The sequence below is a fragment of the Pristiophorus japonicus genome, chromosome 1, assembly GCF_044704955.1.
Source record: "Pristiophorus japonicus isolate sPriJap1 chromosome 1, sPriJap1.hap1, whole genome shotgun sequence".
NCBI lineage: Eukaryota > Metazoa > Chordata > Chondrichthyes > Pristiophoridae > Pristiophorus > Pristiophorus japonicus.
In genome coordinates, this window is record NC_091977.1 from 2609408 (window position 1) to 2626015 (window position 16608).

Consider the following 16608-nt stretch of genomic DNA (forward strand, 5'->3'; position numbering starts at 1 on the left):
GACCATGGTCTCTGAATTAACTGTTTCATTCTCCATCCTAATGCAGAATTCCACCATATTATGGGCACTCTTCCCCAAGGGGCCTCGCACAATGAGATTGCTAATTAATCCTCTCTCATTACACAACACCCAGTCTAAGATGGCCTCCCCCCGAGTTGGTTCCTCGACATATTGGTCTAGAAAACCATCCCTTATGCACTCCAGGAAATCCTCCTCCACCGTATTGCTTCCAGTTTGGTTAGCCCAATCGATGTGCATATTAAAGTCACCCATTATAACTGCTGCACCTTTATTGCATGCACCCCTAATTTCCTGTTTGATGCCCTCCCCAACATCACTACTACTGTTTGGAGGTCTGTACACAACTCCCACTGACGTTTTTTGCCCTTTGGTGTTCTGCAGCTCTACCCGTATAGATTCCACACCATCCAAGCTAATGTCCTTCCTAACTATTGCATTAATCTCCTCTTTAACCAGCAATGCTACCCCACCTGCTTTTCCTTTTATTCTATCCTTCCTGAATGTTGAATATCGCTGGATGTTGAGTTCCCAGCCCTGAACATCCTGGTTCCCCTTGTCCTCACCTTTCTCCACCAGCCTCCATGTTCAACGGATCATCCTCCAGCATTTCCGCCACCTCCGTGATCCCACCACCAATCACATCTTCCCCTCCTCTCTCAGTGTTCCGAAGGGACCGCACCCTCCGTGACACCCTGGTCCACTCCGCAGTCACCCCCAGCACCCCCTCCCCTTCCCACAGCACCTTCCCGTGCAAGTGCAGGAGATGCAACACCTGCCCTTTTACCTCCTCCCTTCCCACTATCCAGGGCCCCAAATACTCCTTCCAGGTGAAACAGCAATTTACTTGTACTTCTTTCAGTTTAGTATACTGTATTCACTGCTGACGATGTGGTCTCTACATTGGCTGACCACTTTGTGAAACACCTCCGTTCAGTCTGTAAGGGTGACCCTGAGCTTTCGGTCACCTATCACTTTAATTCCCCGCTCCACTCCCACTCTGACCTCTCCGTCCTCGGTCTCCTGCACTGTTCCAACGAAGCTCAACTCAAGCTCGAGGAACAGCACCTCATCTTTCGTTTAGGCACTTTACAGCCTCTGGACTCAACACCCAGTTCAACAATTTCAGCCGTAACCCCTGCCCATCTTTTGCTCTCTTTCCTCCTTTTTTAACCCCTCCCCCCCCTCCCCCTCTCCCCCCTCACCCCCTCCCCCCCACACCCCCCTCCCCCCCTCCCCCCCTCCCCCCCCCACCCCCACACCCCCCTCCCCCACACCCCCCTCCCCCTCTCCCCCCACCCCCCCTCACCCCCCCTCCCCCCCTCCACCCCCCAACCCCTCCCCCTCTCCCCCCTCCCCCCCTACCCCCCCTCCCCCTCCCCCTCCACCCCCCCACCCCCACACCCCCCCACCCCCCCAACCCCCCCTCCCCCCCCCCCACCCCCGCTGATCTTATGTATTTTTTCTCTGTCTCTGTTTCCGATGGCAGCTGGTAATTATTCCACTGTTCACACCCAATCTAGACTCATCTTTTCTAACTTCCACCATCATCATCTCAAGGCGGCCCATTTTCCGTTTTCTCTCTCTAATCTCTCCTGTCTTCCACCCGATCACACACCTTCCCTGTTGTTCTTTCCTCCCCTCCTCCTTTCAGTGCTTTTAAAGAATCTGTTCCTTTTGTACATTCACCGGTTCTGACGAAGGGTCATCGACCTGAAACGTTAACTCTGTTTCTCTCCACAGATGCTGCCTGACCCGCTGAGATTTCCAGCATTTTCTGTTTTTATTTCAGATTCCGGCATCCGCAGTATTTTGCCTTTGTGTTCAGTAATGGCAGACTTGCTGAATAATTACTTTGTGTCAGTTTTCACAGCGGAGGAGTAGGATAATATACCTGACATTCCAGGCAAACTAATAAAGTATCAAGGAGCGGAACTCACTAAAGTTAATGTAAGCAAGAAAATAGTATTAGAAACAATGATGGCACGAAAGAGCACCAATCTCCAGGACCTGGAGCGAGCAGCAGTTTCACGGAAAGCCATGAACTCCGCCCGCATCAGACCCTCCGAGCCGGCAACATTCCGGCCAGTGTGACTGAGCACAGGGAGACATTTCAGCTGATTGGAGAGAGCCAACGTGGATTTGTAAAGCCTTTGTCATCTCTAACAAATTCATTGCCTTTTTTGAGAAAGTAACTAAAGTGGTAGAGGAATGTCTGTGGATGTAGTTGAACATCCAGAAGACATTAGATAAGGGAAGGGGAAGGCTGCAAAGCCCAAGAAGACATCGGGTGAACAATCAAGGAACAGCAAGAGGCAACGTGCAATCCTCATTGGGGCTCCACCTTCAGGCACACAGACAGCACCCTTTGTAGTTGACCAACTGACTATTGAGGGGCCACAGGGATCAGTGCTGGGGCCTCAACTATTTACAATCTATATTAATGACTTGGATGAAGGGACCGAGTGTAACGTAGCCAAGTTTGCTGATGATACAAAGATGGGTGGGAGAGCAAGTTGTGAGGAGGACACAAGAAATCTGCAAAGGGATGTAGGCAGGCTAAGTGAGTGGGCAAAACATAGTTGTATGGAGATGGAGTATAATGTGGGAAAATGTGAGGTTGTCCACTTAGGCAGAAAAAAATAAAGAAGCAAATTATTATTTAAATGAAGAAAAATTACAAAGTGCTGCTGTACAGAGGGACCTGGGGGACCTTGTGCATGAAACACAAAAGGTTAGTATGCAGGTACAGCAAGTGATCAGGAAAGCCAATGGAATGTTGGCCTTTATTGCAAGGGGGATAGAGTATAAAAGCAGAGAAGTCTTGCTACAGTTATACAGGGTATTTGTGAGGCCACACCTCGAACTGTGTACGGTTTTGGTCTCCTTATTTAAGAAAGGATATACTTGCATTGGAGGCAGTTCAGAGAAGGTTCATTAGGTTGATTCTGGAGATGAGGGGGTTGACTTATGAAGATAGGTTGATTAGGTTGGGCCTCTACAAATTCGAGTTCAGAAGATGAGTGGTGATCTTATTGAAACATGTAAGGTAAAGAGGGGCCTCGGAATAAGATGGATGAATTAACTGCGCAGATAGCAGTTAACGGATACGATGTGATTGGCATCACGGAGACATGGCTCCAGGGTGACCAAGGCTGGGAACTCAACATCCAAGGGTATTCAGCATTTAGGAAGGATAGACAGAAAGGAAAAGGAGGCGGGGTGGCATTGCTGATTATAGAAGAAATCAATGCAATAGTAAGGAAGGACATTGGTTTGGATGATGTGGAATCGGTATGGGTGGAGCTGTGGAATACCAAAGGGCAGAAAACGTTAGTGGGAGTTGTGTACAGACCACCAAACAGTAGTAGTGAGGTTGGGGACAGCATCAAACAAGAAATAAGGGATGTGTGCAATAAAGGTACAGCAGTAATCATGGGTGACTTTAATCTACATATTGATTTGGCTAACCAAACTGGTAGCAATGCGGTGGAGGAGGATTTCCTGGAATGTATTAGGGATAGTTTTCTAGACCAATATGTCAAGGAACCAACCAGGGAGCTGGCCATCCTGGACTGGGTGATGTGTAATGATAAAGGACTAATTAGCAATCTTGTTGTGCGAGGGCCCTTGGGGAAAAGTGACCATAATATGGTAGAATTCCTTATTAAGATGGAGAGTGACAAAGTTAATTCGGAAACTAGGGTCCTGAACTTAAGGAAAAGTAACTTCGAGGGTATGAGGCGTGAATTGGCTAGAATCGACTGGCAAAGGATACTTAAAGGGTTGACGGTGGATAGGCAATGGCAAATATTTAAAGATCACATGGATGAACTTCAGCAATTGTACATCCCTGTCTGGAGTAAAAATAAAACTGGGAAGGTGGCTCAACCGTGGCTAACAAAGGAAATTAAGGATAGTGTTAAAGCCAAGGAAGAGGCCTATAAATTGGCTAGAAAAAACAACAAACCTGAGGACTGGGAGAAATTTCGAATTCAGCAGAGGAGGACAAAGGGGAAAATAGAGTATGAGAGGAAGCTTGCAGGGAATATAAAAACTGACTGCAAAAGCTTTGATAAATATGTGAAGAGAAAAAGATTAGTGAAGACAAACGTAGGTCCCTTGAAGTCGGATTCAGGTGAATTTATTATGAGGAACAAAGAAAGAGCAGACCAACTGAACAAATACTTCGGTTCTGTCTTCACGAAGGAAGATACAAATAACCTTCCAAAGGTACTCGGGGACAGTGGGTCTAGTGAGAAGGATGAACTGAAGGATATCCTGATTAGGCGGGAAATTGTGTTAGGGAAATTGATGGGATTGAAGGCCGATAAATCCCCGGGGCCTGATAGTCTGCATCCCAGAGTGCTTAAGGAAGTGGCCCTAGAAATAGTGGATGCATTGGTGATCATTTTCCAACAGTCTATTGACTCTGGATCAGTTCCTATGGAATGGAGGGTAGCTAATGTAACACCACTTTTCAAAACAGGAGACAGAGAGAAAACAGATAATTATAGACCGGTTAGCCTGACATCAGTAGTGGGGAAAATGTTGGAATCAATCATTAAGGATGAAATAGCAGCGCATTTGGAAAGCAGTGACCGGATTGGACCAAGTCAGCATGGATTTATGAAAGGATTTTCATGCTTGACGAATCTTCTGGAATTTTTTGAGGATGTAACTAGCAGAGTGGACAAGGGAGAACCAGTGGATGTGGTGTATTTGGACTTTCAAAAGGCTTTTGACAAGGTCCCGCACAAGAGATTGGTGTGCAATGTCAAAGTGCATGGTATTGGGGTAATGTACTGGCGTGGATGGAGAACTGGTTGGCAGAGAGTTGGGATAAACGGGTCCTTTTCAGAATGGCAGGCAGTGACTAGTGGAGTACCGCAAGGCCCAGTGCTGGGACCCCAGCTCTTTACGATATACAATAACAATTTAGATGAAGGAATTGAGTGTAATATCTCCAAGTTTGCAGATGACACTAAGCTGGGTGGCGGTGTGAGCTGTGAGGGGGACGCTAAGAGGCTGCAGGGTGACTTGGACAGGTTAGGTGAGTGGGCAAATGCATGGCAGATGCAGTATAATGTGGATAAATGTGAGGTTATCCACTTTGGAGGCAAAAACACGAAGACAGAATATTATCTGAATGGCGGCAGATTATGAAAAGGGGAGGTGCAACGAAACCTGGGTGTTATGGTTCATCAGTCACTGAAAGTGGGCATGCAGGTACAGCAGGCGATAAAGAAGGCAAATGGTATATTGGCCTTCATAGCTAGGGGATTTGAATATAGGAGCAGGGAGTACTTAATGCAGTTGTGCAGGGCCTTAGTGAGGCCTCACCTGGAATATTGTGTTCAGTTTTGGTCTCCTAGTCTGAGGAAGGACGTTCTTGCTATTGAAGGAGTGCGGTGAAGGTTCACAAGACTGATTCCAGGGATGGCTGGGTTGTCATATGAGGAGAGACTGGATCAACTGGGCCTTTATTCATTGGAGTTTAGAAGGATGAGAGGGGATCTCATAGAAACCAATAAGATTCTGATGGGACTGAACAGGTTAGAGGCGGGAAAAATGTTCCCGATGTTGGGGAAGCCCAGAACCAAGGGACATAGTCTCAGGATAGGGGGTAGGCCATTTCGGACTGAGATGAGGAGAAACTTCTTCACTCAGAGAATTGTTAACCTGTGGAATTCCCTGCCGCAGAGAGTTGTTGATGCCAGTTCATTGGATATATTCAAGAGGGAGTTAGATATGGCCCTTACAGCTGAAGGGATCAAGGGGTATGGAGAGAAAGCAGGAAAGGGGTACTGAAGGAATGATCAGCCATGATCTTATTGAATGGTGGTGCAGGCTCGAAGGGCCTACTCCTGCACCCATTTTCTATGTTTCTATGACAAGGTGGATGCAGAGAGGATGTTTCCACTGATGGGGGAGACTAGAACTAGGGGGCATAGTTTCAGAATAAAGGGCCGCCCATTTAAAACTGAGATGAGGAGGAATTTCTTCTCTCAGAGGTTTGTAAATCTGTGGAATCCTGTGCCCCAGAGAGCTGTGGAAGCTGGGTCGTTGAATAAATTTAAGGGGGAGTTAGACAGATTTTTGAGCGACAAGAAAATAAAGGGTTATGAGGAGCGGACAGGGGAGTGGAGCTAAGTCCATGATCAGATCAGCCATGATTGTATTAAACGGTGGAGCAGGCTCGAGGGGCAGGTGGCCTACTCATGCTTCTATTTCTTATGTTGTTATGTAGAGGTAAGGCTCTGTCTAGAGCAGTTTTCTGTTTTCCAGGGGATAAGGTAGCTGATCTCCAGGATCGTGTACATAAACTGATGAAAGGTGAGTGTAAAGATACTGTAATAGGCTTACATATTGGAACTGATGATATTATGGATAGAAGACCATTGGTTTTGCAGGATACCTACAAAAGCCTCATTAATGTCCTTCAGCAAAGGGGTGCGAGGGCAATAGTCTCTGGGCTATTACCGGCCATGTCCCGATCGATGGAGAGGAATATCTGGATCGTGGGATTCAACATCTGGCTTCGGGATCTCTGCAAAAAGAAGCTTCACTTCGATAATTGGGAGCTGTTCGCTGGGCAAGGCGAGTTGTTTCGAAGGGACGGTGTCCATCTTAACTTCGTGGGAGCACAAAGGCTGGCAGAGGATATTGAGCATGTGTTCAGAAAGCATTTAAACTAAGTCAGAACGGGGAGAGTGGCGATAAGTTCAAAGTTAGTAATAACTACATACATGCTAAGCAGAAAGATGAACCAGGTCGGGAACAAATAATTAATAACTTTAAGAAATTTGATGGAGACCTTTAAATTGCTTTGCTGTAAATGCACGGAGTGTTAGCAGCAAATGCTGTGGTGAGGAATTTAAACGTATCGTGTATTTCTGAGACATGGCTGGATGACAATGATAGGTCAGACATTCACCTAAAGGGCTACGAGGGTTTGAGAAAGGATAGGGTGGGTCAGAGGGGAGGTGGGGTTGCTATTTTTATCAGTGAGAATCTAACAGCTAGACAGAGACTTGATATTGTCTGATCAGGCTCAGCTGGAGCTATCTGGGTTCCAGTGGACCAAGCTCACGGGCAGGGATTAATTATCGGTAATTGTTATAGTCCCCCGGGTCAGACACTTGAACGTGACGAGTTATTATGGAAACGGATCACTGATGTTTTTAATATAAAATGCCACCTTTGTCTGGTGGGTGATTTTAATTTCCTGCCATTCAGTGGCACCATGGTTTAGCTGCTGCTGAGGTGGAAAGTGCAGCTGGAAAATGTATTAAACATTTACAGGACTATTTCCTGAATCAACATGTGAATGAAGTAACTGGGGAAAACCATAGACTGAATCTGGTGTTCAGTCGTGAGCCTGACCTTGTATCAGGTCTCCGTATGGGGGAACATCTGGGCAACAGTGATCACATTATACATCCCAATTGGCCGGGAGAACCAAAGGGACTGAGAACCTGCAACTCAGACCACATTTCAGGGCAACCTTCTCCAAAATGGCAGAGGTCGTGCAACAGGTAATTGGGCCAACCCTCCTCGTGGTGAAGCGTCCGATGTTGAATATAAATGGAAAGTTTTTAAGAATAAGATTAAAAATGTGGAAAACAAACATGTACCCAAGATCTAAAGGTGGAAATGTGGTAAGAAAAGGCCCAGGTGTCCGACTGACTCTGTACAAAGACAAATAAGATGTAAACAGAAATGTTTTTAGGAACTGAAGAAATTTAACACTCAACTAAATAGGGTTGACTACAAAGAACAACTAAAGAAAACTAAGGCTGCTATTAGATCAGCAAAAAGGCTGATGGAAAAAAGGATTGTCGACAACTGTGGCAGTAATGGGAAGAGCTTGTTTAGTTATGTGAAGAGTCAGAGAACTATCAAAGACTGTATTGGGCCACTGAAGGGTGTTCAAGGACATCATCATTATCACAGGCAGTCCCTCGTATCGAGGATGACTTGCTTCCACGCCAAAAAGGGATGAGTGCACAGGTGTTTCAATGAAGGACCGAATATTCCAGGTCCCAGACTCTATGTTGAAGGGTGGAAGATGTCTGTGTGTGGATGTTTTAACGTGGGGTGACCGTTGCACACCAGCCACCACACGGGCTTGACAGAGCGAGGTCTTGGTCCAGTGGCAAGGATTACCCAAGATGACTGGAGATCAGCTCTGCTGCACGGACCCAGTGTGCACACATATCACAGTGTGGGCTGGGCCGTGCTGCCCCTGGGCCCTCGCCTCTTCTGGGCCCCGAACTCTCGCCTCTCCTGGGCCCCGATCACATCGCTCCACAATCTCTCGCAGCTCCTTTGCCCCAACCTCGCCGCTCCTGCTGTACCTGCCCACGCTCCAATCAGCAACCTGGACCTTGGTGATGTCCAATCCAGTCATCCTCTCCACAGCCGTCGCTCTCCAGCCCGCGCTGTACCTTGAGGCGGTACGCTCCGCGCTGCTCCTTTGAAGGCCCCGACCTGTTGATGGTCCTTGCAGGTCGGGGCCGCTGTGCAGAATGCCGGATCGGGCCACACGTTCAAAGACAGGTTACTAATGACTCACTGAGTATGGCGGAAATATTGAATGAGTAATTTGTATCAGTATGCACCTTGGAAGATCATGCTCAAATATTAGACATTAATAATACTAGTTTTATCAGTAACATTAGCAGAGATAAGCACATCTGTAATGGATCCGTTGCTAAGGATCATGGCCTGCATGTCGCCGTGGAGCAGGTGAAGGATGATGGAAAACTTTTGGGGGCATCCGAAATGGAGGAGGACGTTCCATAGATTCTCGCGGTTGACATAGAAACATAGAAATGAGGTGCAGGAGTAGGCCATTCGGCCCTTCGAGCCTGCACTGCCATTCAATAAGATCATGGCTGATCATTCAACCTCAGTACCCCTTTCCTGCTTTCTCTCCATACCCCTTGATCCCTTTAGCCGTAAGGGCCAGATCTAACTCCCTTTTCAATATATCTATCGAACTGGCCTCAACAGTTTTCTGCGGTCGAGAATTCCACAGGTTAACCACTCTCTGGGTGAAGACGTTTCTCCTCATCTCGGTCCTAAATGGCTTACCCCTTATCCTTAGATAGTGACCCCTGGTTCTGGAACTCCCCAGCAACGGGAACATTCTTCCCGCCTCTAACCTGTCTAATCCCGTCAGAATTGTATATATTTCTATGAGAATATATTTCTTCTAAACTCCAGTGGAGACAAACCCAGTTGATCCAGTCTCTCACCATATGTCAGTCCTGCCATCCCGGGAATAAATCTGGTGAACCACCGCTGTACTCCCTCAATAGCAAGAACGTCCTTCCTCAGATTAGGAGACCAAAACTGAACACAATATTCCAGGTGTGGCCTCACCAAGGCCCTGTACAACTGCAGTAAGACCTCTCTGCTCCTATACTCAAATCCCCTCGCTATGAAGGCCAACATGCCATTTGCCCTCTTCACTGCCTGCTGTACCTGCATGCCAAACTTCAGTGACTGATGTACCATGACACCCAGGTCTCGTTGCACCTCCTCTTTTCCTAATCTGTCACCATTCAGATAATATTCTGTCTTCCTGTTTTTCCTCACATTTATCCACATTATACTGCATCTGCCATGCGTTTGCCCACTCACCTAACCTGTCCAAATCACCCTGCAGCCTCATAGCATCCTCCTCACAGCTCACACTGCCACCCAGCTTGGTGTCAGCTGCAAACTTGGAAATATTACACTCAATTCCTTCATCTAAATCATTGATGTATATTGTAAATAGCTGGAGTCCCAGCACTGAGCCCTGCGGCACCCCACTAGTCACTGCCTGCCATTCTGAAAAGGACCCGTTTATCCCGACTCTCTGCTTCCTGTCTGCCAACCAGTTCTCTATCCACGTCAGTATATTACCCCCAATACCATGTGCTTTGATTTTGCACACTAATCTCTTGTGTGGGACCTTGTCAATAGCTTTTTGAAAGTCCAAATACACCACATCCACTGGTTCTCCCTTGTCCACTCTACCAGTTACATCATCAAAAAATTCTAGAAGATTTATCAAGCATGATTGCCCTTTCATAAACCCATGCTGACTTGGACCGATCCTGTCACTGCTTTCCAAATGCGCTGCTATTTCATCTTTAATGATTGATTCCAACATTTTCCTCACCACCGATGTCAGGCTAACCAGTCTATAATTACCGGCTTTATCTCTCCCTACTTTTTTAAAAAATGGTGTTACATTAGCTATCCTCCAGTCCATAGGAACTGATCCAGAATCAATAGAATGTTGGAAAATGATCACCAAAGCATTCACTATTATTTTTGGGGCCACTTCCTTAAGTACTCTGGGATGCAGCCTATCAGGCCCTGGGGATTTATTGGCCTTCAATCCCATCAATTTTCCTAACACAATTTCCTGACTAATAAGGATTTCCTTCAGTTTCTCCTTTTCGCTACACCCTCGAACCCCGAGGATTTCCAGAAGGTTATTTGTGTCTTGCTTAGTGAAGACAGATCCAAAGTATTTGTTCAATTTGTCTGCCATTTCTTTGTTCCCCATTATAAATTTACCTGATTGTGTCTGCAAAGGACCGATGTTGGTCTTCACTAATCTTTTTCTCTTCACACATCTATAGAATCTTTTGCAGTCAGTTTTTATGTTCCGTGCAAGCTTCCTCTCATACTTTATTTTCCCCCTCCTAATTAGACCCTTTGCCCTCCTCTGCTGAATTCTAAATTTCTCCCAGTCTTCAGGTTTGCTGCTTTTTCTGGCCAATTTATATGCCTCTTCCTTGGCTTTAACACTATCCCTAATTTTCCTTGTTAGCCATGATTGAGCTACCTTCCCCTTTTTATTTTTACTCCAGACAGGAATGTACAATTGTTGAAGTTCATCCAAGTAATCTTAAAGGGTTGACAGTGGATAGACTTTAAGTATCATTTGCCACTGTCAACCCTTTAAGTATCATTTGCCAGTCTATCCTAGCCAAGGCCTTTGTAAGCTGAAAAAGGCCAGGTATAGGGCACTGAGCACTTCGAGTCTCAATGCAGAGAGCGTGCAGAAATCAAGCGCAGCCAGCAGAAAGAGCGTGCGGTAAACCAGTCCCACCCACCCCTTCCCTCAACAACTATCTGTCCCACCTATGACAGGGACTGTGGTTCTCGTATTGGACTGTTCAGCCACGGAAGAACTGACTTGAGGAGTGGAAGCAAGTTTTCCTCGATTCCGAGGGACTGCCTATGATGATGATGATGATGAGATAAGCATGTTGTTTTAGAAAGAACAGGGCTCCTCAGGGCTCATATATCACAAACATTGAGAGGGTTCTGATCGCTCTGCTGTTTCTGTTTCTGTGAAGTGGATGGCCGCTGTATAATGGGTTTTACATTTAGAGAGAGAGAAAGGTGGATGGCCTGACTCGGTCCCCACCCCGTAATGTGTAGCCACACGTAGGGGACTTATTACAGAACAATAACATCTCCAGCGGAGACTCTCCCCTTCCCGTATCTTCAGTGCACCATCGCATCTCAAAGCACATTGATGTTCTCCATCTTCCCTCAGCTTTGGTCGTGGCCAGTGTTGTCCCGGCAACCATAAGGCTCCGTATCATGGTCTGTGGGAAACACCATCAGTGTAGTATTTACTCTTTGGCAGTTTTTAACTGATCAATGTGAACAATGTCTTGTACTTAACGCCCTTGAACCTCCAACCATCCAACTCAGAGGCGAGAGTGTGACCACGGAGCGCAGGTCACTTGATGGTCCTTATATGAAATATTTTAACCCAGATCAGAGGTTTATTTGGTAAGTTTTAATTATAACTCAGAATACACAAATGAATAGTCACTAACTCAAATTGTGAACAGGCTCCTTGAGCCTATTAACTGCCGTTCAATTAGATTATATCTGATCTCTCGATCTACTCCATTCACCCACTGTTGCTCCATATCCCTTGATACATTTACGCAACAAAGATCTTCCATCCTCAGCCTTGAACATTTCAATTGTCGCAGAATCCACAAACTATTGGGGCAGTGAGTTCCACATTTTCACCAGCCTGTGTGTAAAGAGGGTTTGCTTGCTGTAACATACGTTTTACAAATGATGCCCCTTCAGCACAGGAAGTGCTGCAGACAGGTTTCAGAGAAAAGCCAGCAACTCAGCCTGGCCATAAACAGACCACATTAGTTCTGTTCACAGATTGTGAAAGTCTGGGTGTATTCTGTAACATCAGCACGGAGTACAATGGAGGATGTACGAGGAAAGTGGAACGTTTTAAACACAAATAATTTCCCCAATTTCCCAACTTGTGAACCCGTCGTCATGGTGACTGACGTCCTGCTCCCCTCCCACTCCCCCACACACCCTCCCCCACACTCCCCCCATACTCCCCCTCCCCCATACTCCCCCTTCCCCACACTCCCCCTCCCCCACACTCCCCTTCCCCCACACTCCCCCTCCCGCCCACTCCCCCCACACTTCCCCTCCCCCACACTCCCCCTCCCCCACACTTCCCCCACAATCCCCCTCCCCCCACTACCCCCACACTCCCCCCATACTCCCCCTCCCCCACCACACACACTTCCCCTCCCCCACACTCCCTCCCACACTCCCCCCACACTTCCCCTCCCCCACACTACCCCTACACTCCCCCTCCACCTCACTTCCCCTCCCCCACACTCCCCCTCTCCACTCCCTCTCCTCCACCCCCTCCCCATAATCCCCATCCTCCACCCCCTCCTCACACTTGCCCTCTCCCCATCCCGCACCAAACCCTCCGCCTCCCACTCCCCCCACACCGTTCCCCTCCCCCCTGTACCGTCCCCACCCTTCCTCCACTCCCCCTCCCCCCCCACGCCCTCCCCTCCCCCCACACACTCCCCTTCCCTGCCCCCCCCACACCCTCCCCCTCCCCCCACACACTCCCCCTCCCCCCCCACGCCCTCCCCCTGCCCCCCACACACTCCCCCTCCCCCCCCCCCCACGCCCTCCCCCTGCCCCCACACACTCCCCCTCCCCCCCACCTGCCTGCCCGTACATCTGATGGGCCGCTCCTTCTCCACACACTCGAATGTAACTGGCAAATGGTGCCTGAGACCAGGTGGACTGATGTTCCTGGTGTTTTTTTGGTATTTGCTTCTACATTAATCCAATTGAAAGGAAATCAGACCCACAGCAATGTGGTTGACCTTAACTGCCCTCTGCAATCACATAGCAAGCCACTCAGTTGTAACAAACCGCTACGAAAAACAAGAAGAATAAAACTGGACGGACCACCCGACATCGACCTCGGTACCTGCTTCACACACGACAACGGCCCACCCAGCCCAGCCCACCCGGCAAAGTCCTCCTCACCCACATCTGGGGACGTGGTAAAATTGGGAGAGCTGTCCTACAGACTAGTTCAGCAACAGCCTGACATGCTCATACTTACACAATCATACCTTTCAGACAATGTCCCAGACTCCTCCATCACCATCCCAGCGGCAGGACAGACCCACCTGAGGTGGTGGCTCAGTGGTATACAGTGTGGAGGGAGTGGCCCTGGGAGTCCTCAACATTGACTCCGGACCCCATGAGGTCTCATGGCTTCAGGTCAAACATGGACACAGAAACCTCCTGCTGATTCCCACCTACCGCCCTCCCTCAGCTGATGAATCAGTTCTCCTCCATGTTCAACACCACTTGGTAGAAGCACTGAGGGTAGCAAGGGCACAGAATGTACTCTGGGTGGGGGACTTCAATGTCCATCACCAGGAGTGGCTCGGTAGCACCAGTACTGACCGAACTGGCCGAGTCCTGTCGGACACAGCTGGCAGACTGGGCCTGCGGCAGGTGGTGAGAGAACCAACACGAGAGAGCAACCTACTTGACCTTGTCCTCACCAATCTACCTGTCACCGATGCATCTGTCCATGACAGCATTGGTAACAGTGACCACCACACAGTCATTGTGGAGACAAAGTCCCATCTTCACACTGAGGACACCCTCCATCGTGTTGTGTGGAACTACCACCGTACTCAATGGGATAGATTCAGAACAGATCTAGAAGATCAAATCTGGTCATCCCTGAGGGGCTGTGGGCCATCAGCAGCAGCAGAATTGTATTCCACCACAATCTGTAACCTCATGGCCCGACATATCCCTCACTCTACCATTACCATCGAGCCAGGAGACCAACCCTGGTTCAATGAGGAGTGTAAAGAGCATGCCAGGAGCAGCACCAGACAAACCTAAAAATGAGGTGCCAACCTGGAGAATCTGCAACACAGGACTACATACATGCTACACAGCAGAAGCAGCATGCTATAGACAGAGCTAAGCGATCCCACAATCAACGGATCAGATCAAAGCTCTGCAGTCTTGTCACATCCAGACGTGAATTCATGGAGCCTCCTCCTCCCATTAGTTGTTTAGTGGTGGACCATTAAACAACTAATGGGAGGAGGAGGCTCCACGAATATCCCCATCCTCAATGATGGCGGAGTCCAGCTGTGAGCGTAAAAGACAAGGCTGAAGCCTTTGCAACCGTCTTCAGCCAGAAGTACTGAGTGGCTTTCTGCTGAGGTCCCCACCATCACAGAAGCCGGTCTTCAGCCAACTCGATTCACTCCATGTGACACCAAGAAATGGCTGAGTGCACTGGATACAGCAAAGGCTATGGGCCTCGACAACAGCCCGGCTGTTGCGTTGAACACATGCTCCAGAACTAGTCTCGCCTCTAGCCAAGCTGTTCCAGTACAGCTACAACACTGGCGTGTACCTGACAATGTGGAAAACTGCCCAGGTATGTCCTGTCCACAAAAAGCAGGACAAATCTAATCCGACCAATTACTGCCCCATCAGTCTACTCTCAAACAAGTGTGGCATCAAGGAGCCCTCGTAATGAAGTCAATGGGAATCAGGGGGAAAACTCTCCACTGGCTGGAGACATACCCAGCACAAAGGAAGATGGTTGTGGTGGTTGGAGTTCAATCATCCCTGACCCAGGACATCGCTGCAGGAGTTCCTCAGGGCAGTGTCTTAGGCCCAACCATCTTCAGCTGTTTCATCAATGACCTTCCCTCCATCATAAGGTCAGAAGTGGGGGATGTTCGCTGCTGACTGCACAGTGTTCAGTTCCATTCACAACTCCTCAGATAATGAAGCAGTCCATGCCTGCATACAACAAGATCTGGATAGCATTCACGCTTGGGCTGATAAGTGGCAAGTAACATTCATGCCACACAAGTGCCAGGCAATGACTACCGAGAGTCTAACCACTGCCACTTAACATTCAATAGCATTACCATCACCGAATCCCCCACCTTCAACATCCTAGGTATCACCATTGACCAGAAACTTAACCGGACCAGCCACATAAATACTGTGGCAACAAGAGCGGGTCAGTGGCTGAGTATTCTGTGGTAAGTGTCTCACCTCCTGACTCCCCAAAGCCTTTCCACCATCTACAAGGCACAAGTCAGGAGTGTGATGGAATACTCTCCACTTGCCTGGATGAGTGCAGCTCCAACAACACGCGAGAAGCTCGACACCATCCAGGACAAAGCAGCCGCTTGATTGGCTCCCCATCCACCACCTTCAACACTCACTCCCTCCACCACCGGCGCCCCCTGGCTGCAGTGTGCACCATCTACAAGATGCACTGCAGCAACTCGCCAAGGCTTCTTCGGCAGCACCTCCCAAACCCACGGCCTCTACCACCTAGAAGGACAAGGGCAGCAGGCGCATGGGAACACCACCACCTCCACGTCCCCCTCCCAGTCACACACCATCCTGATTTGGAAATATATTGCTTTTCCTCCATTGTCACTGGGTCACAATCCTGGAACTCCCTCCCTAACAGCACTGTGGGAGCACCTTCACCACACGGACTGCAGCGGTTCAGGAAGGCAGCTCACCACCACCTTCTCAAGGGGCAGTTAGTGATGGGCAATAAATGCCGGCCTTGGCAGCAACGCCCACATCCTGTGAACAAATAAAAAAACATTATTTCGTGTCGATGAGACTAATTTTTTACTTTTAATTTTCACTTTAACAATAAATAGCAACAGGACCCAAAAGTGTAAAGACTGACAATAAGAGCTATGTGCAGAGAATGAGGGTAAACCAGTATTTCTGTGCCTGCCCCACACCAGCCATTCTGGACAGCAGCCTGGCTCCCATGAAGGTGAGCGCTGGGCTCAGGATTCCCTCAGACCCATTCCACTGTCCCCTGCTCATTCTTCCCCTTTGTTTTACTTTCTCAATCCCTCCTCTCTCTGGGAATGTATCCGATTCTCTCTTCATCCTCTGTCTACCATCTGATTCAATGGTCTTCCCTGTTATCTGATCCCATCACTAATATCCTTTCAGTGAAAACATTCTCCCTGCCCTCGCTTCCTATGCAGAACTTAATTTGTCTCACCCGGTATGTCGCCCCTCATCATACGGAGCAACTTGTACGGATCAATTCTGTCTGCTCTCTAAGGATCTTGAACATTTCCGTCTGACAATCTCCAGGTGTGACTTCCTGAACCTTTCCTGATAAATTACACTCCTGATCTCCAAATTATCTTTCTTGCTCATCTCTGTAATCCT